The following is a 26,119-nucleotide window of genomic DNA, read 5'->3' as shown; positions in this document are numbered from 1 at the left end:
AAAATAAAAAATTCTAAGTGATGAAAAATAGTGTCATAGTTTAATTGGCAGTGATTTTTCTTCCTTAATGGCACATAAAATTATAATGCATCTTAGAATCTAATCTTTAACTTAATGTAATATTTTGCAATATTTTTGCAAAGCAACTTGCTTGACAGGATGCTTCAAAAACTTCTACAAAGTGGAGCCATTTCAATGCTCCTAATTCATCCTAAAGAAAGAATCCAAATTAATCCACCTTAATTCTTCTATCTCCATTGCTGTTTGGTCTACATTTATTAATGTGGTAGGTAGGCAGAATAATGTCCCCATCAAGAAAAAGATGCCCATGTCCCCCAATCCCTGGAACCTATGAATATGTAAGGTTACATGACAAAGGGAAATGAAAGTTGCAGATGAATTAAGGTAATTTATAAGATGATCTTAGATTGATTATCTTGGATTATCTAGGTGGGTGATAAGGATCATTACAAGGGAAAGACTGCAGCAAAGGGTCAGAGCCCTGCCGGTGTTGCTCAGTGGTTGAGTGTTGACCTATGAAACAGGAGCTCACAGTTTGATTCCCGGTTAGGGCACTTGCCTGGGTTGCAGGCTCAATCCCTAGTGTGGGGTGTGCAGGAGGCAGCTGATTGATGATTCTCTCTCATCATTGATGTTTCTATCTCTCTCTCCCTCTCCCTGACTCTCTGAAATCAATGAAAAAATTAAAAAGAAAAGAAAACAGTCAGTAAAGGAGCTGAAAGGAAGCAAGAGGTTTTAGTAACATGATGTAGTGTGAGAAGCACTCAACCTGCTGTTGATGACCCTGCAAAAGATCTACAAATCCAGGAAGGCAGGAGGCTTGAAGAAGCAAGGCTACGGAAAAGGCCAGGAGACATGTCTCCCCCAGGCCCTCCAGCAGGGAACGCAGCCCTCGCAACACCTCCCTGAGAGGGAGAGCTAGTCAGGTTTCCAACCTGCAGAAGAGCAAGATAATACCTTTCTGTTGTGGTAAGCCTAACTTTGTAGGAATTCACTGTATCAGCAACAAGTAACTAATATAGTTGATAAGGTAGAAGAACTTTTACGATTGATTGTGTAAATTAGGTAAATCATCACTAGACTGTTGAATTTAATAGACCAGTAGAAGTTTCAAAAATGTTAGGGCCAATTGCCAACTTTTGATTTTGCCGCTTTATTTTAAAGTTTACTGTTTAAAATGATAACATCAGCATGTTATAACATCGTTTTACAAAGGGAAGCTAATATATATAAGACAAATGTTTAAATGACTTTAAATTAGAAAAGAAAAAAAAAAAAACCTCATTAAATTGTCTTTATTTTCCTCACTCATCTAAGGACCAATAAAAATATCCCGTACAGCACTAGAATATGACCAAGCATTTGGAACCTCTATATTAGCAGCATTGCATTGATTTAAGCGTGTGGACTTTAGAATTCTCTAAAAAGAGGGGCATTGGGATAAAAACAACAATAAAAATCCTTATATCCTAAGTTATTGATTTGGAATTGTCAGAAGTTTGGAGTTAGACATCATAAGATTTCTTTTTTGATACCTTCCCCGTCTTTTCTTGCCACCTCGCCAGAACAGGCTGCATTAGGTTCCCATGGCTGTGGTAAAAAATTACCACAAACTTGGTATTTTAAAACCACAAACAGTTGTTCGTTGACGTTTCTGGAGGTCAGAAGTCTGGAAGCAGTTTCACTGGCTGAGTACACGATGAAGGCGGGACCATGCTCCCTTCAGAGGCTCTGGGACATGGGGAGAATCTGTCTCCTTGCCTTTTCCAGCTTCTAGAGCGATCCTCCTTGGCTCCTGGCCCCTTTCTCCTTCGTCAAAGCCAACAGCATTGCATCTCAAATCTCCTCTCTCTGCTGAGGGGGTCACCTGGCCTTCTTCCATTTGTGTCAAATTCCCCTCTACCCACCTCTTGAAGGATATTTAGGATTACATGTTAGCTCCCACCCCGAGATCCAGGATCATCCTCCCACTGCAAGAGCCTTGATTTAATCAAACCTCCAAAGTCTCTTTTGCCATATTAACAACATTCACAGGTTCCAAGGATTAGAAACAGGATACATTTGGGTGCCATTATTCCACCTACTGCATTTGCTTAGTTTATGCACATAGTGCATAGCCATTATATTTGCTTTAAGTAAGAAAAAATTTTTGTAAGAATATATTACATCACCTATTAAAGTTGCTACACAGTCTAGGATGTCTACACCCTAGAAATCCATGAATACCAAAGAAAAGAGAGTCATAACACAAGCTACCATGTTTCCCTGAAAATAAGACATCCCCTGAAAATAAGACCTAGCGCAACTTTGGGAGAAAAAATTACTATAAGACACTGTCTTATTTTCGGGGAAACAGGGTAGCAGTCTTGATTGATAGCCTACTCCTTGTGTTTAATAACCTCTGCAGAAAGCCCTCTCCTAGGTGGAAAAGTATAAACTACTTGCGAATATTCCACATTAATTTTGCAACATCCTCTGAAACCCCTGGTGCAAAAATGACAGACTGCTTGTGCAGAGCAGTGTGCCCAGCATTTCTCAACAGATGCTCAGGCACCCCGGTTCCAGCAGTGCCTTCCTGGGACCCGCTGGTGCTCAGGCGTACAAAATGGAATTTAAGAGAGCTCCGAGGGCCCCTTCTTCCCTTCTACTGACCCGCTAGCAGACAACTGGAGGATCAGGTGTGCTGTCGGGGAAAATTACGCAGGAACAAGCTGGCAACCTCGGTCCTGTTCCAGCTGTGGCTGCTGAGGTTCAGGAAACAGTATCTGAGTGATCCTGACCCACCTCATGCCCAACTAATCACCAAGGAAGAACGTGGGTAGAGGGAGGATTTGACTCTGTGCCAGTTCCTAATAAATAAAAACAAATGTCTTCTTATATGCCTGGAAAAGGAGAGAGACTCCAAATCAGTGGTTTCAGATTCAGTTCTACGTACTATAGGATTTCACAAGTATTTCCAAGGGGGCAACTATGGTAGAGAGACAGAAATTCAGCGTGAGCTCATTCACCGTAGGTTTACTCAGAGCAATATCACTTTGATCTGTTTTACTTATTGGGGGGTCTGGGTGTTTTTGTTTAAGAATAATTCAACTAGACACTGCACTACCTTTTAAAAAAATATATTTTGCTTCATCATGTTCCAAAATTATTTAAGGGCAACATTAACAAACTATAATAATAAAAACATAAAATGCTAATTAGACAGGGCAGCTGAATGACCTTCTGGATGTCATTTTGGACGTCCTTCCCAACAAAGCCACGGTGGCAGGGACTGAGGCAGGGACGGTTAGGGGCAATTAGGCAGGCAGGCAAGCAGTTAGGGGTGATTAAGAAGGCAGGTAGAGTGGTTAGGAGTGATTAGGCAGGCGAAGTGGTTAGGGGCGATCAGGCAGGCAGGCAGCCAGGCAAGCAGTTAGGAGCCAGTGGTTCTGGATTGTGAGAGGGATGTCTGATTGCCAGTTTAGGCCCAATCCTATAGGGATCCCTGTGGGATCGCCTAAACTGGCAGTCAGACATCCCCTGAGAGGTCCTGGATTGTGTGAGGGTGCAGGCCAGGCTGAGGTACCCCCCTTCCTGTGCATGAATTTAGTGCACCAGGCCTCTAGTAATTATATAAGGCTTTAAAAGAGAATGAGGCTTCCATACATTTTTTTAAAAAACTGATTTGAGAGAGAAAGAGAGGAACATTGATTGTTTGCTCCAACTGATTGTGTGTTGAACCTTAAACCTAGGTATGTGCCCTCACCAGGAATTGAACCTGTGACCCTTCAGTGTATGGGATGACACTCCAACCAGCTGAGTCACAGGAGATAGGGCACCATGCAAGGGTTTTAAAACAAGAACTGAAGCAGATAAGCGGAGAGAAGTGGAGAGCATTTGAGTCAGGAAATAAGGAAAACTAGAAGGGTAATAGCTCCTTCGTGTGTCTAGGGACAACAGTTCAGTTTATCTAAAATGAAAAATTAAGGTTAAAAGACCTTATTAGTTTGCTAGGTCTGCTGTATCAAAGCATCACAAGCTGGGTGGCCTAAACAGAAATGTATTGCCCCACACGGAGTCCAGAAGTCTGAACTCGAGATGCTGGCAGAGCCATGCTCCCACGGGCGGTCCTAGGGGAGGCGCTGTTCTGGGCTCTCTCCAGCTTCTGTGGCAGCAGCACTCCATCGTCATACGGCATTCTCTCTGGATGCCTATGTCTGTGTCCAGATTACTCCCTCTTTCTGAGAACACCAGTCACCTGGTGTTAGCAGCCCACCCAGAACGATGCCATCTTAACCATCACCTCTGCGATGACCCTATTTCCAAATCTGGTCACATTCCGAGATACTAGATGTAGAGACTTCAACAAACGACCTTGGGGGGAGACACAATTCAACCCATAGCAAAGCCCAATGAGTCTTCCTGAGTCCTCAGGAGGGGTAAGCTTTAAGTAATGATATTTTCGCCCTGCTTTCTTTGTGTCAGGAACCTGAGGTATTCCAGCAGATCTTCATGAGTAGAAAAGATGTACCTAGTTGTCGAGGGCAATAATAATTAAAGGGCTATCCCCCGGAGGCAGAGAGCTAATTTTAGACTGTTTAAGGGCTACAATCTAGTACATTGCCTACAGGGGCTGCAGGATCTGCGCCCCTCCCTTGTGGGCCTCGGGGCAAATCACTCTCCTCCCCTCTTTGTTCTCCAACCAAACAGGCTTTGCCTGGGGCTGGAAGGGCTCCTGTATTCTGAGTGCCCCAGGTCCTTTCCTCCTCAGTGTCTTTGACACACTGTTCTTCATGCCTAGATGGCTCTCTCCCTGCTTCACTGTTAATGCCACCACTTCCGAGATCAAGGCAAGTGGCACTTTCTCAAGAAATCTTCACTGGAGCTCTCCAACTCGATCTCTCTCTAGTTCCTTGCTCTTACAATCTCAGTCCTCCTTCTGTGAAGCATTACTACTATTGTAGTCACAGGGTTAACTGTAGTATTTGCCCTGTACTGTCTGCACTGCCAGACTATGAATTCCTTGAGGGCAGGTACAGCATCTGCCCAAATATCATGGCTATTGTACGAATGCTCTGTGTAGAGTAGATGCTCACTGTGTACTGCTTGCATACACAAGGAATAAAAGCAAACAAACAAACTGAACTTTGGGAATGAATACTAAAGAACAGAGAACAGGTTCAGAAAAGTTTATGATTCGGTAACTGGATGTTATAGGGAAAGGAGAGGGCCAAGGTACTTCAAAGATTTCAAGTGTGAGGAAAGGACAGCAACACTGCTAGAAATGAGGCTAGTGGTGGCCAGTTTTGGTGTCCTGTTTTGGGCACTTTTTGTGTAAGATGGATGATGGGACACGTAAGTAGAAATATCTACCACTTAGTTAAAGAAAGGAAGGTAGACAAATATTTGAGGTTGCTGTATGGGCAATAATTGTTGAGGGACAGGAAGCTCCATCTTATTTGATTGTATTTCTAATGCTATTAGCTTCACAGCCATTTTTCATATGTATTTTTTAAATTATAATATTAAAATATTCATGTTTCATATAGATAATTATGACAATAAAGAAAATATATAAAGTTAAGTTCGGTGCACAAGTAGAAATTGGCTTGTTTACAACAAAAAATGCATAAATTAGTATAACACTCCCAGAAGGTCATTGCTAACTGTGACATAAATGATTAAAAATAAAAATACACCTCATACTATATCATTTCTGAGCTTAGGAATTTACTCAAAGGAAATAATCAGGTCTATATATAAGGTTTGCATAGAAGTATAAAAATCTCTTTACCTGGATAGGATCATTCAATGTTTGGATTTACTTTTAGTCATTTTTCTATGTTGGGCCTTATTGTATGTGATAGATTCTTCCTTCCCCCCAACTGGTGGGAGGAGTCATGTAGCCAGGACATTCCGGAGACATTGAACCACCAATCAGTGTGTGCTGAGTGCCCTGGGCCCCGCCCCTTCCTGTTTCCCCCCCTCAAAAGGCATGTTCACCTCTCCTTGGGTTGCTCTTCTCCCCTGAGAGACAGCCCATCTGGGTCCTTCTCCTCTCATCCTGGCTTTTCTATCCTTTTTTGTCATGAATCTCACCTGTTAGTGTGGAATAAACTTCCTCTTTTAACTTGTCTTGGTCTCTGACTTCTTTTCCTGTGCCTCGAACCTTACAGTATGAATAATAATTTTTTAAATTCAGGTTATATTATATATACTATTTCAAGGTTTACTTTCTTCACTCTATCTTAGGTCATAATCACATATTAGGTTATGTCCTAATCATCTAAAATTAGGTTATTTCCATTTTCCCTTGAATCAAAATGCATAAACGTCTATACATAAATCTGCTTTATCCAAAGGAGGTGAGCAGGTGTAAGTACAAAGTAAAATTGCTATGCATTTTTAATACTCTTCATTTATTACCAAATGATCTTCTTAACAGTTGAACCAACATATATCCTCACTAGCAGGATATGGCATTTCAAACTGACAATACATTCTGGCAAAGTTTAAATCGATCTCTGATTAGTTCTAGGCAACTCACCGGGTCTATTATGTCAAATAGGAACTTGTCTGGGCTTTGAGAAAAAAGGGAAAAGGAGGTCACCACCACACTTTGGACACCAGTGACATAAATTTAGAATAAATTGACTTAAACCAAAGTATTAAGCATGTTGGCTTGTTTGAATTGCATGTAAGTACTTACAGCTATCGTGGATATGACTTCTTACTCTTCATTTTCATTTTTCAGAGAAAAACTCAGGCTTTTAAAAATTACTGATTTGAGAGAGCGAGAGGAGGGAGAGAAAAACGTCTATTTGTTGTTCTAATTATTTGTGCATTCATTGAGTAATTCTTTTTAAAAAATATATATTTTATTGATTTTTTACAGAGAGAAAGAGATAGGGATAGAACGCTAGAAACATCGATGAGAGAGAAACATTGACCAGCTGCCTCCTGCACACCCCCCACTGGGGATGTGCCCGCAACCAAGGTACATGCCCTTGACCAGGATTGAACCTGGGACCTTTCAGTCTGCAGGCCTACACTCTTATCTACTGAGTCAAACCGGTTTCGGCATTGAGTAATTATTACTTGGGCTCTGACAGAGTGGTGGGGGAGATTAAACACACAACCTTGGTTTATTGGAATGATGTTTTATTTTATTTTTTTATTATTTTTTTAAAATATATTTTATTGATTTTTTACAGGGAGGGAGGAAGGGAGAGAGATAGAGAGATAGAAATGTCAATGAGAGAGAAACATTGACCAGCTGCCTCCTGCATATCCCCCACTGGGGATGTGCCCGCAACCAATGTACATGCCCTGGACTGGAATCGAACCCGGGACCTTTCAGTCCACAGACCGACGCTCTACCATTGAGCCAAACCGGTTTCGGCTGGAATGATGTTTTAACCAACTAAGTCACCCAGCCAGGGCCCTGTTCAGTTTTAAAGGGAAGCCCTATAGCACTCTACTTGCTGTGTATGAGATATCAGCACCTTATACGTTGGTCTCTACCTGATTCCCCTCTGCTCTCTGCTGCAGGTAGTGGGGGAGGATTTGGCAGTATTAACAGTTATTAAAGAAACCTAGCCTGAGAACATTTTTCTCCCAAAACTGGGATTCAGATGAAAGAAGCCAACGTTCAAATGTTACGGGAGGGTTCCTCTCCAATGAGCTTACATATTGTTTCATCATCGAGGCTTTTAAACTGGGAGTGTAACGTATTCCATTGCATTTGCTGCAGTAGAAGCTATGCAAAGCCTCTTTGCAGAGACAGGTGAGGACCCCTTCTCCTAGAACAGAGATATAGAATGTTGGCCAATTTGGAGAAAGTCTCTTTACTGCTCTTGTAAAAATTCTGCTCTGAAAATGGAGACTAAAAATTAAAAGTCAAACAAAAATAGGAAAAGACAGAAAGAAAACTAAAGATCATCTTAGAAAAGAAGCAGAACCAGGGAGAGCAAAATATAACTACCTCAAAATTGCAGAGAACTCTGAAATGAAAATGTTTTTTAAGTTGAAAATTCCCTTATATTGGACCCTCCCCTAAGATACTTTTTATAATTTTTAAATGATGCCCCTTCTCTCTGCTCAAATACGGCAACAATTAATCATGCCTTTACTAAGAGCTTTCATGTGAACATCAGTGAGGAGTCATTTTTTCTGCATGGATGAAGAAATTTGGCTTAGAAATTGGATTAGTTATACATGTTTGGAAATAGCTTATACGTAATACACCCGTTTCCACTTAAACAAGAGGTTATGATTATGTACATCTTTGCAGATGTGAAATTTAAATATAACAACATTTACCGAGTGACCCAATATAATATTTAACCACCCATAGCAAAGTGAACTGTACTCTGCTATTTTAAGACATTTTTATAAATGTTAAGAATTCACTGGAAGAGTTAATTCTGTCCAATTTCTGATGTAGTTTTTAGATGAGCACTTCCTTTGGCCCAACCAATCCTTACTAGCAATTCCTCCTTTTGTGCCAGGCAACAAAGAGCACCACCAAAAATTCTCACCGCCTGCTGCTGCCTGGCATCCAGGGTAGGCACTGTGATTCCCTTCCGGCCACACACAAGCAGCAGTCTGCTGGACGTGGGTTAGAAGGTTCAGCCCTCCTACGACAGGTGCTACTCCTTCACTCACTCTTCCGGCTCATTCTTTCCTGAAACTTAGAGATGGTGTGAGGGGGTGCAAGGAACCACAGGCAGCCACAAGGCAACAAACATAGGGAGGATGATGAGGATGATGGAAGACAAAGATGGAAGAAGCCGGGATCCCTAAGGATGTCACTATGCCTCACCATGCCCAAGCCCTAGACGGCTCGTATCTAGTCTGTTTTTTCATAACATGAGACATCTCTTCTAATCAAACTACAACAGCAGAGTTGTCTATTATTTGTAGCAATGCACAAGGCTAACTCAGACAGTAACCGATTCTCTCACACATTCTTTGCTCTTTTCTGTTAAGCTTAGCTGAGTAGCTGAGAGTGAGGTTGGGGGAGAGAGAGAAGGAAGGAGAGAGGAGAGAAGGAAGGCGAGAGAGAAAGCACTTTATTTAAAATAGTGAAATACTGCCATACAATTTATAACAAACCACTGCCCCAAGCTTTCCAAGTGCCAGACTCTTGACCCAGTGGTCTTGTTACTTCTTGAGACCCATTAGACTTTCCACAATCCAGCGTGGATCCCAGACCAATGTCAGGTGCAGTAAGAGGCCTCCAGAACCTTGCTGTAGCTGGGCCCTGCATTCTTTCAGATAGGCCTTTTCATGTCTTAAGGTTGTTAAATACTTGGAATGTCATCTCAGATAAAACATCACTTCTTCATAAGAACAGCTTCAATGATAGTTTATCTATGTATATAAAACTCTAAGCAACTAGCCAACCGGCCGAACCTCTGACCCGGCTGGTAGCTATGATGCACAGTGACAAGCAGGGGGCAGATGCTCAGTGCACAGGCGTGGAAACATGGAACAGACCGATACATTTCAGAGGAAAAGGGGAGGGGATGGGGCGGGAAGAGATTAACCAAAGATCTTTTATGCATACCAAAGGCCCGGTGCATGGGTTCATGCACTGGTGGGGTCCCTCAGCCTGGCCTGTGGGGATCAGGCTGAAATCGGCTTTCTGAGATCCCCTGAGGGGTCCTAGATTGCAAGAGAGTGCAGGCCAGGCTGAGGGACCCCCCTGGTGAATGAATCCGTGCATCAGACCTCTAGTATACTAGAAAAGGTGATAATATACTATATGTTTATTGCCCATTTACTTTTCTTTCTCTTTCAAAATCTGTATTATTATTATTATTATTATTATTATTATTATTGATTTTAGAAAGTAAGAGATCAGGGAGAGGGAGAGAGAGAATCATTGATCAGCTGCCTCCTGCATGCCCCACACTAGGGATCTAGCCTACAACCCAGGCATGTAACCTGACCGAGAACTGAACCATGACCTTCTGGTTCATAGGTTGACACTCAGCCACTAAGCCATGTCAGCTGGGCTACTTCTTTTTCTTATAGAAAACTTTCAGAATTTCCTTCTCACTTTTAAAAAGATATCCATTCATTTATCTTCCTTTACCGCAAATAATCTGGATAACAATAGTCTTTTGTGTTCAGTTTGAAAAGATCAACGCTCTTCTGAATTTCTGTGATCAAGGATATTTAATCTTAAACTTGCTGCAGGAGCCTAAATCTTGGTCAAACACCCTCAATTCCTCTTACCTCCTTCCTGCCTGAAGTATGGCACAGAGAAGAGCCTGAATATTTGAACCAGAATAAACCATGAGTCATCTGCATTTAACACACTCCTCATCGTAAAGCAGGTATTTCTTACTCTCTTTCCAAATGCTCAGTTTTAGAAGATCTCAGCTCTTTCTGTAATCACTTCAAACCAAAGAACATTTGCTTGGCTTCCTTCCTTTCTTTTTAAGATGTCACAAGAAGGCAGACTTAAGGTCTGCATTTACTTTCCTCCTCTTTTAAACTTTACATTCCTTTGGGGGGGGGGGGGAAGCCACCTTTTACTTCTTCACCTTTATTTTTTATCTATTTTCCTCTCTCAATCTTACTTTTTCTAGTTAGTAGATGCAATGTGAGCGGCTCATCATTGTCTTATATTAGAACTAACATTATAGTCATTGAAAAAAAAGAAAAGAAAAAAAATACATACAGAAGGAAATATCATTTTTGGATAGAGTTAGGAAGAGATTGCTAAATTCAGGGAGATACTCTGTAAGATGACATATTTTTAAATTGTTTAAACATTATACTATAATGTATGCATTAAAAGATATGTTTTTAAAGGAGAGAGGAGTTCAGCCATCGCAGCCCAGCGAAGCCCAGACCTTGCTTAGTTGATCTGCATCGTAAATGCAATTATATAAGACTAGCAGAAAAAGTCCAAGACTAGCAGAAAAACTATGTAACCAACCCACACAATTATGGGAAATAATAAACTGTTCTTATTTCAAACAACTAAACTTTGAAGTGATTTGTTCAGCAGCAATGGAGAATCCATACACTGACTGACTCAGTAAAAAAGAGAATTAGGGAATGAGAAGGCTGTCTGAGAAATTCACCTAAACTAGCACAGAGACAAAAGAGGTTAAAATATGAAAAGACAATGTGGATAGAGGCTTGATGGGCAGATTCTAACATTCTTCTAAGAGGAGTTCTAGAAGGAGAGATTAGAGGGACTGGAGGAGAGGTAATATCTGAAGCAATGATAACTTGGAATTTTCTAGAACTGAAGAAAGTCATGAGTCTTTATCTCCAAAATTATTAAGGTATACTCTGTGAGTTTCATAATGAAATATATAGATGTTTGCCAACCTTATTAGACTTGAAGAAAGTATGAATTCTGTTCAAGTTAAACTGGAAAGGATCAGTTTTTCATTTTGAAACCCAAGTCTCTTAACATTTGACAGGGGGCTGGAATGATTGTGCCAAAGGCCTCCTGTAGCAAGTGTCAAATGTTGAACATGCTTTGCTTTTTGTCTGTCAAGCCTCCCTGTCTTTTAGCAAGTTACCCTCCTATGATTTTGAGCATCTCTAAATAACAAATTCTCAATCCCAGCTCTATTACAGGAAGGGGGACATAGGAACCAAGGTGCTCTAGTTTTTTAATCTCCAAAAAATTTTACACTTCAGATAAATTCATTATAAAAATATCCAACATGCTTGTGGTACACACATACAGCATATTATTTCTTTTGTTTCTAAGGATTTGGGAAAGAAAGATGATTCTACCGTTTTGATATAGTAATCTTTTGTATGTGCTCTTATTCTGCTTAAGTTATTTATTTTTTGAAACAGCGGCAGGAAAAAAGCAGCAAATTCAACATCAAGAAAAAGGTTTTAACAGCATTAAAGAATGACATACTAGAGCACATGTGTCAAACACAAGGCCCCCGGGCCAAATCCAGCCCGCCAGGCCTTGCAATGTGGCCCGCACCGCGCTGTCATCACTGCACTCCGCTGTCAGTTTATGACATTGTCAGTTTATGACTGTTCAGTAAACCATTCGGCCCGCGATTTAGGCTGGATTTTAGATTTTGGCCCCTTCTCTGATTGAGTTCGACACCCCTATACTAGAGTGTCATCATAAGAAAGAAAATAGAAAACCTTTAAAAAGGAGACACTACTAGTCAAAACACACATCATTGGGATGATATATCTATAATAATAAAAGGGTAATATGCCAATTAGACCAGATGTCTTCTGGACATCATTCCGGACGTCCTTCCTGACAAAGCCAGGACCAGAGGGAAGCCAGCCAGGGTCCCAGGTGCCTGTGGGTGGCCCAGGGAAGCTGGCCCGGGTCTCAGGTGCCTGCTGGTTGTCAGAGGAGGGATGCAGCCCGGGTCCTGGGTGCCAGAGGGAAGCTGGTGCCGGCAGCTGGGGAAGAAAGATCTACTCTTGCACAAATTTTCGTGCATCAGGACTCTAGAATACCGTATTTTCCGGCGTATAAGACGACTTTTGAAACGAAAAAAAGTCAACCGAAAATCAGGGGCAAAAGACCAAAATTGCACAAAAATTACCTGCAGATCTTGACGGCAAAGTAAGTCTTTTCTTTGAAGTGGAGGGTAGTCTTATACAGCGAATATAGGCCTAAACCTATGTTTTAACTGTAAAAATTAGGGGGTCGTCTTATATGCCGGAAAATATTATGTTTCAGTAGACTCTGAAGGTACCAGTTTAAGTGGAGTATACAGTGATAATTACATGGGTCACTAGACATTTAAAAATATTTTTTGCAGTTTCTGTTTAATTAGGCAGGAAAGTGGCAAGTGTGCCTATACATTTGTGAAAAGATTTATGTCAAAACAAAACTTTTATTGTTTAAAGGAATAAACACTCATGTGTAAAATTTATTCCACAAGACCCTTAGGTTTTACTCCATTAGCTAAAAGCTGACAGTTTAGGAATTCATCAACTTCCTTTTTTTCACTTTGTCATAGTCACATTTTCATAAAAATCACTGGAGTTCTAGCCTGATAAAAAGATAATGTTTTTCTTTCCTTGGTAGGTAATAGTTTATATTTCATCCAAGGAAAATTTCTCCTCTGTGTAATTCAGAATAGTTCTATTTTCAACAGGGAACTGTGAGTACTGGTAGCTTCTTTGTATTGGAGGCACTGATTGCTGATTTTTCTGAATCACAAAAATATCAGAACCTAATTATTTTTGCTTAAGAAAACTGTAAGTAGAACTTTATCCAAACATCCCTTTTCAGACATTTTTTGAATCGTATTAAAAAGTTTTTTTGAAATATGTTAAAAATTATGTTAAAAAGTTAAAGAATTATGCGAGGAATAATTTTTTCATATTAGAAAATAAAAAGATAAAATAAAAGTCCAGAGTTTCCCAGTTAGTTACCCACTCAGGTTAACTGCATAGTTGTCATTTGGTCCTGCCCTTCTTTTCAAGGAGGAATGGGTCCCTGTACTCCGATGATTGTTGTCTAGTCTCTGCTTGGATGCTTCCGGTACAAGGGGTTTATAACTTTACAAGGCATCCCATTTTGCCTTTAGACAGCTCACCCTGTTAAAACACTATATTGTTTATATTGAAGCAAATATGCCTCCCTATAACACATACCACCTAATTCAAAATAGTTCTTTTTGTGTTTCTTATTCCACATGTGGGTCCTTAACCTATCTGAAGACAATGGTCATAGTTCTCCCTTTCTATCTGTTTTCATTTATCTAAAATAAATTTCCCTAACTTCTTATACAGCCATTTTTAAAATGTAGATATTTAGAGACGTTTTAAACTTTTTAAAATTTATCTTATTGTTGAAAGTATTAGAGTTGGGCCCATTTTTTCTCCCATTGACTCCCTTCCACCCTGATCCCAGGGACTTAGATATTCATCTACTAAAGGCCCAGTGCACGAAATTTGAGCACAGATAGGTTCCTAGATTTGGCTGGTGATCAGGGCCCATCTGTGGGGTGACCAGTGATGCCTGGAGCTACCTACCTGCCTGCCCCACCCCCACCATCGCCACTGGTGGCCTCCCTCTGCGGAAGGCGACTAGCAGGGCAATTGGGGGTGAGGCGACTGGAGGGCAGAGCTGTCCCACTTGCCAGCTGGCTCTGTCCCCCACTGCCGCCACTGGTTACCTCCCTCTGTGGGGTGACTGATGGGGTGATTGGGGGTCCCTGCTGGCACCTGCCTTGGCTGCCCAGGGGCCTGAAGGCTGGAGGCAGCTCCTGCATCGAGCATCTACACCATGGTGATCAGTGTGCATTATAGTGACCAGTCATTCTACTGGTCGTTCTGCCATTTGGTCAATTTGCATATTAGGCTTTATTATATAGGATTTGACAAATATTTATTAAATCTTTACTATGTGCCATGCTGTACAAACCAGCATAAATGTTATAGGCAAAGTCTCCATTTTCATGGGAGGGGAAAAAAATTTACAGTAATAAAAAATATATTGGACATACTATACTATAACATGCCTTTGAAGTGCTTCTTTTTAGAATGGAAACCACCATAAAGACAACACAATCTTATTAACTACCTTGTAATCCAATCCCCACCTTGCTTTCTCCCACCTTCATCTAATCTTCCTTATGTTCCCTCCTTAATTCCAAAGGTATTACAAAACACTGCAAAACTGTCATTCCCTGGAGCATTTGAGATATTCCTCCTAGGCATTGCCATTCGGCTCATAAACATTCTCTACAGATTTGGATGTCTTATGAAGACAGATCTTTTAAGCTGACAAGTTTTAGGGACAATTTCTTATACAGAAATAAAAAGCCAATAGACTCTATACAGTTAAAGAGTTTGAACAATATTAAACGTACACAAACTCTCAAAAATTAGACCAGGAGACAATCCTCAGTTAATTTTATATGGAGAACATAATGCCATTACTAAAACCAGATAAAAATATTACAAAAAATATAGACTAATTAGGAACCATTAACAAAATGTTAGCACATCAAATTAATATATATTAAAACTCTAGTACACCATGACCATTTCGGGTGGAGATATAAAGTTAAAGTCCTTTTAATGTTAACAATGACCATCATTCAGTTTACATTGTAACAGTTTAAAGTAGGATAAAAAGCCACAATCATGGCAAGAAATGCAGTATTTAGCAAAATTTAGTACATATCTATATCTATATCTATATCTATATCTATATCTATATCTATATCTATATCTATATCTATATCATCTATATCTAAATCTATATATAAAAAAATAGAGGAATATGCTAACTAACCCGGGTGCCATAATGGTCAACCAGACAGGAGGAGGTTGTGCACGCAGCATCGGGGACAGGCCTGGGAGGAATATCTTGGATGGGAAGACAGTATTTGATCTGTATATTCAATGAAATTTTAATAAAATAACTGCAAGACTTTTTGAGAAGTTGATTCTAAAACTTGCAGCTAAATGTAAAGAACCTAGAATTGTCAAAATAATCTTAAAAGTTGGGGAGCATAATGTGCAACAACATGACGGTCCTAGAGGGTATTGTGTCGAGTGAAATAAGTCAGACAGAGAAAGAGAAATGCCAAATCATCTCACTTATATGTGGAACCCACAAAACAAAATAAACCAACCAAGTAAACCAAGCAGAACATAAGCAGACTCATGTTGACAGTTGCCAGATGGGATGAGGGTTGGGGGGCTGGATGAAACGATGAAGGGATTAAGAAGTACAAATTGGTAGTTACAGTATATCATGGGAATGTAGAGTACAGCATAGGGTTTATAGTTAATAATGTTGTAATAACAATGTATGGTGTCAGATAAATATTAGATTTATTGGGGTGATCACTTCTTCAGTTATATAAATGTCTAATCACTGGATTATACACCTGAAACTAATATAATATTGTACATCAACTATAATTAAAATTTTTTAAAATTATTTTTTAAAAGTTGGAGCTTATATTGCTTGATTTAAAGGCTTTATACAACACAGTGTTGTGACGGTCAAAATATAGACAAATAGATTAATGTCACAGAATAATAAGTCCCCAATAGACATATATAAATATAGTCAACATATTTGATACAAAAGTATCAAAAGTATCAAGGTACAGTACTGTATTATAGTTCTGTGGCAAAAGAAAATTTTGCCAACCAATGACATGGGAACATTTTGATATCCATATGGGGAAAAAATGAACACACCTACTCCATATTATATACCAAAATTAATTCAAGAGGACTCATAGACTTAACCATAAAAGCTAAATTTATAAAGCTTCTAGAAAAATTCATAACAAAAGAGCTTTGCAACCTTTGGTAAAATGAAAATTTCTTAGCAATAACACAGAAAGAACTAATCATAAAAGAGAAAAAGAACAGTCAAATCGCAGACTGGGAGAAAATATTTCCATCATATATATCTGACAAAGGACACATAGCTCAGCATCATCCAGCACAGGAAAGCAAATTGAAACCACAGTGAGACCCCCTGTTAGTAGGGTTAAAAATTTTGCAACACCAAATGCTGTCAAGGATACAGAACTTTCAGAATATTCTCACAATGCTAGTGGGAATAAAAATGGTAAGCCACTTTGGGAAATAGAGTGTTAGTTTCTTATAAACATATATTTACACAGCATTGTATTCCCTGATGTTTATCTAAGAGAAATAAAGATATGCATCAACAGAAAGCCTAGTAGAAAAATGCTTAAAGCAATTCTGTTCATAATAGTAAAAACTGGAAACTGCTCAGTTGTGTGCTCATCAGTAGGAGAATGGGCAAACAAACTAGTATATTCATACAACAGAACACTATTCAGCAAAATGGATTACATTAGTGGTGCACTCTGCATCTCAAAAACTATTTATTATGCTAAGTGAAACAAGCCAGCGTCCAAAAAATGCATATTGCATGCACCTATATGAAGTTCCAGACCAGACAAAATTAACCTTCTGTGATAGAAATCAGAACAGTGCTGCTTTCTAGGTGGAAGGGACTAACCAGGAAAAGGGACGCAGAGAACTTCCTGATGAGAGAAATGTCCTATAGACTGAGATGGGTGTGGGTCACTTCGGTGCCCGCATTTGTTAAGACAGAAAGGTACCCTTAAAATCTGTGCATTCATGATGTCTTAAGCATATATCAATAATTTTAAAATAGCATACAACATGTTAATTGCCGCTCTCCACTGGGGCCTCCTCTCATCAATCCATGAATTATTTACATATTGGGTAGTGCAATTCAATCGCCAATGAATCAATCTATCTGAATCTTTATGCAGCCAAAGTTTGCCCATTGTTTCCAAGGATATCAGTTTCCTGTTAAATAAAGATATGCTATGTTTGTGACACTCCACAATATATTAATAGGCCCAGTAATTCTAACTATTGATGAAATTAGACACAGAAGTCAGTATTAAATTTCACTATTCATTAAGTGTTCATTTTTATACTTGTTTCCTCTTGTTTCTTATATCTTGATATTTAACTCTTTTAATAAATCACATAGCATCTCTTTTCCTGGCAACTTGGATTTTGTTCCAAAATGTACACTATATAAAAAAATACTAGCAGGATAGGATAAACATAAAACCCTTCTAAATCAAATGGTTGGGAGGGGTGCTGGGGTGAGGAGTATTGAAGCAGGACATTGAACAAGAGAGAATATAAGAGAAGTTAGGGAGTGATTGGATAAGAAATTTAGAAGCTATGCTTGGAGCTGTCCGAGGTCTGAATCAAAGAGATGTCATGTAGCCATGTTTTTCAGAATGGTCCAAAAAATGGCAGAAAGAATGGGAAAGAAGCCTTCATTTAAATACAGCATGCATTACAAACCTCTTCAGTTGCAGAGGCAATTATGGTAAAATATTGCTATCTAAAAATTAAAAATATTTTTGTAGAGGTCTTACTCAACTAAAGATATTACTAAAAGTATTCCACTCTGTAACTGCTGTAGTTCATGAGTTAATGAGAAGCTTTTGATCCCATCAATATCTGTCAATATCTAGTTCAATGGTATTTGTGCATTATAGATAATACTATTAAGAAGTAAATGTTATGTTTAAATCTAATCATTTTAGAAAGTTATTACTGCAATATACAAGTAATGTTTATAATGATGATAAGATAGCTAATGCTTCTTGAGTTCCTAGTTTGTACCCAGTAGTATTAAAATATTTTCCATGAATTTATCTCAATAAATCTTCACAACAATATTAGGACATAGTCCTGTTATTATATCTATTTTGCAGATAAGGCAAGTGAGCCACATTCAGTTTTATTTAGCTAGCAATGGCTAAGTCCAAAGCTTTCCTCTCCACCAACATGCTATGAGTCAAAGATGTCAATTTGCCTGTAATTGAAGGCTGCTCTTTTCCTTTTAAAATATTCTACTCATAACAGTTTTGCTACTTTTAAAGCCCTTTTTTCTTAGTGTTGTTTATTGTTTATTTCTGACAGCATCTTCAAAGAATAGGGCCAGCAATCTTATTTCTATGTTCTTCGGTGTAAAAATGAAGCTATTACCCAGCATAAAAGTATTAATAGAATCTTTTTGCCAGAGAGATGGATTATCAGGGAAAGTAAATGACAACATTCTCTGGCAATAAAAATAACGAGACAGACAGGACAAAAGTAATGACATCCTCTAGCATAATCTCGGCAGAAAATAACTAAATCACCTTGAAGGAGATGAATTGTTACAAAACACCATCCTTGTCTAATATGGATTGACAGGCAGTGACGGGATCCTTCAAGAGGCTGGCAGCCCACAGGCCCATGCTCTTTTGAGGGATCAAAGGGACTGACACTGCCTGCCAGCGCCATCTAAGCAGAAGACAACAAAGTTCTCTTCAGGTGGATGTTTACTCTAAGAGAGCATTTCTGGGAAGAGATAGCTTATTTGGGAGGGATGACAGCATTTTCCCTTCACAGCTTGTCATGTGTTAGCCTAGGACATGAATGGGGGGAAGAATCTACTACACCTGTTTTTGGGATCCAAACCAGTCATGAATCTTTAGCAAGTGAGGGAAGTCCAACTATTCTGTGACACAATTGTTTTAAACAAAAAGCATGTGGAGTACTTGGTTTAGAGATGATTATTAATTTCGCTTCCATCAATAAAAAACTAAAAAATGTTTTATATAGACTCAGTTTATCATCCACCAACATGGATTTTAATAATTATCTAGAAAGAAAAATGGCTTGGAGGGACTAAAATGTTAGATAATAAAACAATAAAAGCTCCAGAAAAAATTTTTATAAGATTTTGCAAACATGATATGAAATCCTGAATCCTTATGGAAAAGATGAGCTGGACTATATAAAATTATGAAACTATTAAAAAGTTGAAGACAAACTAGTGGAGTTAACATTCACTATTAATATTGCAATGGTTACTATTCTTAACATATAGGAAAATGGCGAGAATAATAAAAGAATATAACTTTTACTCAGAATTCCCAAATGTTAATGTTATTACATTTGCTTTTTCTTCTTCTTCCCTCTTTCTCCACACACAGACACACACACACACACAAACTTTTTTTCTGCACTGAGAGTAAGTTACAGAATATTCCTTAACCCCTAAATACTTCATTGTATATTTCCTAAAAGTCCATAGCATTGTTATATAATCTCAGGACATGTTAAGATATTCATATGATATAATACTATTTTCTTACCTCGAGAACATATTCAGATTTTTTCCAATGTCCCAGGCATGGTGTTTAAGCAAGAAAATCCATGGGCTGTATTCGCTGTTTTATCACTTCAGTTTCATTTCATCTGGAGCAGGCTCTGTGTCTTTCTTTGTACTCTCTGGAAGAGTACAGGCTAAGTAGCTTGTAGAATTCCCCTCACCTTGAGTTAGTCTGCTTTCTCATGACGAAGTTCATGCTGCGTCCTTTTGGCAGGAACACCACAGAAGTGATGTGTTTTCCTAAGTGCGTATGACCAGGAGGCACAGGCTGCAGCTGTCTTCTCCTTGGTGGAGTTAACCTTGACCACTTGCTCCAGGTGTTTGCCAGGTTCTTCTAGATTAAAGACACCATAGTTCTCTTTGTGATTAGTAGGATCTGTGAGTATTTACTTTGAGGTTAAATACATATTCAGTTGCTCTTCAAACCTCCACCCACTAATCTGAGTATCCAATGTTGACTCATACTTGAATCAATTATTACTCCCATACTTACCAAATGGTGATTTCCTAATCCCATCCTTTCTTTCATATTGTTTGCTATCTACTGTAAGGAAGAGCTATCTCTTTTTCTGTATGCTTTAAGTTTTTTTTTTTTTTTGTGGACTAATGGATTATAATTTTAGTCAATAAAATAATTTTATTAACATTTATTAAATTAATATTAAATTATCTTAATTATTAGAATATAATTTTTATTATTTTGGTGCTCAAATTGACCAGATTTGTCAAATGGGGTCACTTCAAGCACTTTTGCGTCCTTTTCACTATCCCAATCATTTTAGAACACTTTTCTACTTTCTGGTACAAACAAGATGGTTGAGGTTCACTTTTTTTGGCCTAGCACTGGAATGAGCCATTTTCCCAAGGACCCCGGCTCCATTTAGTGGAGAATGGAATTTAGAGATATACATCTGCGCATTAGCTGTGTAGAGCACTGCTCTTTCTTTGCTTTTTGAGTAACATTAAAAACAACAAAAGATTAGTAACAATGTAACATGTATCAGAGGAATCAGTTAAAGTATATCTGTGGAGTGGAATACTATGTATACAGCTATTAAAAATAATGAGGTATCTTTATTGTATTGATATAGAAGAGGGTCTAATATCTATACTAATAAAAGGGTAATATGCAAATTGGTCATGACGCCCTTACAGTAACAACCGAACAGCAGGCTGTGTGGGGTGACCAGGTCAGCAGAGGGGCAGTGAGGGGTGACCAGGCCAGCAGGAGGGGGGCACAGAGGGGTGACCAGACCAGCAGGGGCCAGTTGGGGGCAACCAGGCCTGTGTGGGGGGATGCTAAGGGGAGACCAGGCTGGTGGGGGGTGAGGGGCATCAGGCCAAAACCAGCAGTCAGACATCCCCCAAGGGGTCCCAGACTGGAAAGGGTCCAGGCTGGGCTGAGGGGACCCCCTGCCCCCTGCACAAATTTCATGCACTGGGCCTCTAGTACATTATATTTAAGAAAGGTAAGTTAGTGAAAAGTTGGTATGGTTTATTTTAAACATTATATATAAGTAGATGTATATTCAAATAGAAAAATTTAAAACCCTGGAAGATTACATACCAAACCACGAAATGTTTTTAAATTTCTGGTAGTGGAAAATAAGACATAAGGTAAAATTTTAATAGGTTCTTATAGCTTTTTATGCATTAAGCATTTATCAATTTTTATTTAAACATATAAATCTGAAACCAATAAGTACAAAATAAAAAACAAAAACTGTTTATGGTTTACAAGAGAATAAAAGTAATTTATGGGGAGGTTAGGGAAACTGGGCCTCATTTTATATTAGTAAAATTGCTATATTAGTACACACTAGTCAATTAGTTTGTAATAATTGCCTCAATCAGTAAGTCAATTTTCTTCAAGTCTCATTTAATATCCTCATTAGTTAGGCTTTTTTCCCTCTATAAATAGATTTTCCTCTATCAGGGCACATACTTGCTAACATATTTCCAAATAAGACTAATAGGTGCATTTCATCAGACTTGACTTTCTTTTGGCCAATCTTGATTTGGGTTCAGACTCACCTGGCACTGACAGTGACTGACCTAGATCACATGCAGCAAACTTCCACATTCAATCAGGGCCACTGACATTCCTATCATTGGGTAGAGATCATTGAATCCTGCATACAAGCATTCTTAAAATTTCCTTTCCAATTGAGATATTGTTATTTATCTCTGCCCTCAACTAGCATCACTATTGTAGACATACAGTGTAATTAACCTTTGCCTCTAGCTCTTTTTTGAAATCTAAAATATTTTTTAAAGAAACACTTTACAAAATATTTTTTATTGGTTTCAGAGAGAGAGAGAGAGAGAGATCAATGATGAGAGAGAATCATCGATGGACTGCCTTCTGCAGGATTTTTAAAGAACCTATAGATTTCCTCACAGTTGTAGTGAAAAGAATACTCTATTTGAAACGGAGGAAATCTGTGATAATCTGGTACTGTCTCTATGCAGCTTTTTCTCTAGGCAAGTAATTGACATTCTAAGAACCTCAGTTTTCTTATCTGTACAATGGAATAATCAGACCTACCTTACAGGGCTGTTGTAAGGAGCAAACCAGAGAGCAGATACAAAGGCACTTTAAGAACTCCATTGGAGGAAAATCTTGGTTAATATTATAGTTGTTGCTCTCACTCCAGTGAGTTAGGAATATGTAATTCTGACATGTTATTAATTCTGGAATGAGGAAAACAAAGAGATTTTATGAGACCCTAATGTGTTGCTTCTCTTCACATTTTTCTAGTTGTTTTCTTTCATATTTTCCAAACATCCTATTTTAGAAAGAGCCTGCATGGTGAGATAAATGGGAAGAGAATATTCTAACCTACAGGTCTAGCATCACTATACTGTGACCACAAAAGATGCGACTATAACAAGATGAATTTTTTTTTTTGCTTGTCAGGGTTGGGGTTTCTTTTTGTTTCCCAACTATCAAGGTTCCCAAGCGACTTTGGTGAAAGCAGCACTTCAGCAGCCCAGTCTCTGGTTAGCATTGTAGTAACTGATCAGCTCCCGAGGTAGCTAATGCACAAGATAGGGCTTATTTCTGCAGGCCGGGGGTTTTGATAAAGCAAAACTGCTAGGCCTTAATAAATATAAAATACCAATTCCTGAAGATATCAAATCTGCACATTTTGGCAATAGAATAATTTTTATCGACATCTTAAATTTTCTACCACATGGATTAACAATTCCAAGGTACCGGCACACCAGAAATAGTAGTAATCAAACTTCAGTGACTGACTGATTTCTTTTTACAAAGACCTTCCCCTTCTCGTTTGGTGCTGCCAAAGTTTTATCCATAGGAAATCCTATGTGTGGATGGGGAAGAATATTTCCCCTGATTTGTTCTGCTTAAACCAAGAGGAAAACATTCATTTATCTGAATTTGTCTATAGTATGAAGGCATTTCTTGGCAATAGTCCTGGCTAATTTGTTCTTGCCAGTAACTCAAAGACCATAAAAGTAATAAAGCAGGAAGACCAATTTCAAAATTTCAGTGGAAAGACAGGTACACTCCTTACGTAAGGATTTTACAAGAATATATGGCATGCAATAAGTAAGAGATTAGTTTTTTTTTTTTTTTAAATGTTTTGAGAGTTGGAGATTTGTAAATGGCAGTGAAAATGAAATACCTCAGAGAAAAAGAAAATGAGATATTGGTAAAAAAAAAAAATCAGTATGATTGCATAAGGAAATTTCTTTTAAAAATTTTTTATTGAATTTATTGGGATAACTTCGGTTAATAAATGTAGGTATATAGATTTCGGGTGCAAAATTCTATAATATATCTTCTGTTTATTACATTGTGTGTTCACAACCCCAAATAAAGTCTCCTTCCATCATCATTTATCCTCCCTTTACTCTTTTTGTTGTCTGTCTATCAGGTTTGTGTGTGTGTTTTTCTTAATCCCTTATCATTTTCAACCAGCCCACAAACCCCTTCCTCTAACAGCTGTCAGTCTGTTCTTTGTATCTATGAGTCTGTTTCTATTTTGTTTAATTTATTTTGTTCACTAGATTCCACATATAAGTGAAATCATATGGTACTTGACTTTCTAACTGACTTATTTCACTTAGCATAATACTCTTCAGGTCCATCAAGGCTGTCACAAAAGTTAAGGGGTATACGTATTCTTTTGAACTAGTGTTTTGGGTTTCTTCAGATATATTCCCAGAAATAGAATTGCTGGGTCATAAGGCAGTTCCATTTTTAATTTTTTTGAGGAAACTCCATACTGTTTTTGCACAGTGACTGCACCAATCTATATTCCCACCAACAGTGCACAAGTGCTCCCTTTTCTCCACAGCCATCACATTTTTATGATGTTAATTCTTCCTATCCATGAACATGGTATATGCTTTCACTTATTTGTATATTCTTCAATTTCTTTCTTCAATGTCTTATAATTTTCCAAGTACAGGTCTTTTACATCCTTCATTAAATTTATTGCTAGTATTTTATCTTTGATGCAATTATAAATTGATTGTTTTCTTAATTTCCCTTTCTGAGAGTTCATTATTAGTGTACGAAAGTGCAACTTATTTCTGGGTATTTATCTTTTATCCTGCTACTTTACTGAATTCATTTAGCCCCTTATAATGGTTCATTTATTTTTAGTGGAATTTTTAGGGCTTTCTGTATGCAGTATCGTGTCATCTGCAGAAGCTTTCTAATGAACATCTTTTGTTTAAAGAAATGTGTAAAAATTGGGGAGACTCCAAAATAGGATTCATTCAAAGAGTAGCACAAACATCTAGAAATAACATCGGAAAGATTAAAAGCCAGAATAAACTGAGCTTTTAAAAAATGTTACCAGAAATTGCAGATAAGACTTTTAAGTTGTGTTTAGAGCTGAAAGAATAATAAGAAGAAAGGGTTGAATACATCATTAGAATGAGGGAAAATGATTCCAGGCTTCTAGATATCACAGACAACATGCAAAAACCTGTTTGCTTCCACATTTGCTGCAAAATGGTAAGATTTCCAAATAAAAATGGAAACTGAATTCATTATAGAATCAATCATAGACCAAGATGTGCAAAGAGGTAAAATAAAATTTCTGAGAACTACAACTGAGTTTTGAGCCTCCATAAGCAGATGAAGTGTCATTTTAGGATGACAGAAACTTTTGTCAGTTATCTAAAATCTCCTACTAGCAATGTTCTCAAAAAATTGAATCCTGCCAAGATTCTTGGAACTTGAAAGGTAATATCCCCATTTCATAAAAATAAAGACCTATCTATTGTTAGAACAATGATTATGTAAGTGATTATTATTTAGAAAAAAAAATCTATGATTTTCCGTGGCTTTTTTAGGATAAAACATTTCTAAATATCTGATCATATTTTAACAGTTATTAGAATGGTATATATGAAATGTTAAGACTGGCATATAATGATTTTAGAAGAAAGAACTACCTCTAATATCCTAATAGATAAGCTGGTAACATAGGGAATAAGGTAGTCCGGGTATATTCACAGCTTATTTAACAACCATAACTAAATGTGATGGCTATATTATTTTTAAGCATTGGTTAGCTTTATTTACCATGGATAGAACATGGTGGGTTAAGAGATATTGAGGATCTTCCTGTCTTCCTGAGGCAGTCTGGATCTCAGTGGTAGCTGAGGGTATTGACAGAGCCTGTTTTCCTCATGGAAAGCATGGATCCCATTGGAAGCTAAAATAGTACTGAAGGGAAAGAATTAGGTTGTTTCTATTCCTAAATGTACCATTTGGAAGCTGTGTGGCCTTGCAAATACCCCTTTCTATAAAACAAAGATATCACTGCTGTACTTCAATCTTATGGGTGGCTGTGAGGTTTTTAAAAAATCATGGTTTTAAAAGGCTTTATACAAAGTGTCCCTAGATGTAAAAATACAAGGTGAAGGTATCAGTATCTCTGCTTCAATCTGGAATGCGGGCAACTATGGCGGACCAGAGGGATCCTTTCCTGAATCCATCCTGACCAGCACTTTTATCAATGGAACTAGGAGACCCGATTATTAGATTTAAAAAGCTTGGTAACAGCTTTGACACCCAAAACTTTGTTTCCCAATCCTGCCAAAAATACGTTTCCAGCAAAAATATCAGACCAAAACAGCAAGATGAAATTTAGCAGGAATAACGAGCTGCTACCTAGACTTGGAAATGCAAACATATAAATACAAGACGGTAGGAAAAAACAATTGGGCAGCAGTTCATGTGAAATAATCTACAGTGTTTAGTTGACCACATGGTTAATAAGGATATTATGACAAGTGTAGATCTCTTCTGTCTGAGACAGTCAGGCAACATCAATCCAATGCCTGGAATGTAACTGATACATGAAAAAGTTATTTTGCTCAATTCAGCACCCATTTCCCCTTCATTCAAGAAAAACGTGTACAATCTCTAATGTGACCAGT

This window comes from Pipistrellus hanaki (genome assembly GCF_964339955.1).
Source record: "Pipistrellus hanaki genome assembly, chromosome: 8".
In the NCBI taxonomy this organism is placed as follows: Eukaryota; Metazoa; Chordata; class Mammalia; order Chiroptera; family Vespertilionidae; genus Pipistrellus; species Pipistrellus hanaki.
Note: the sequence above shows the minus strand (reverse complement) of the source record.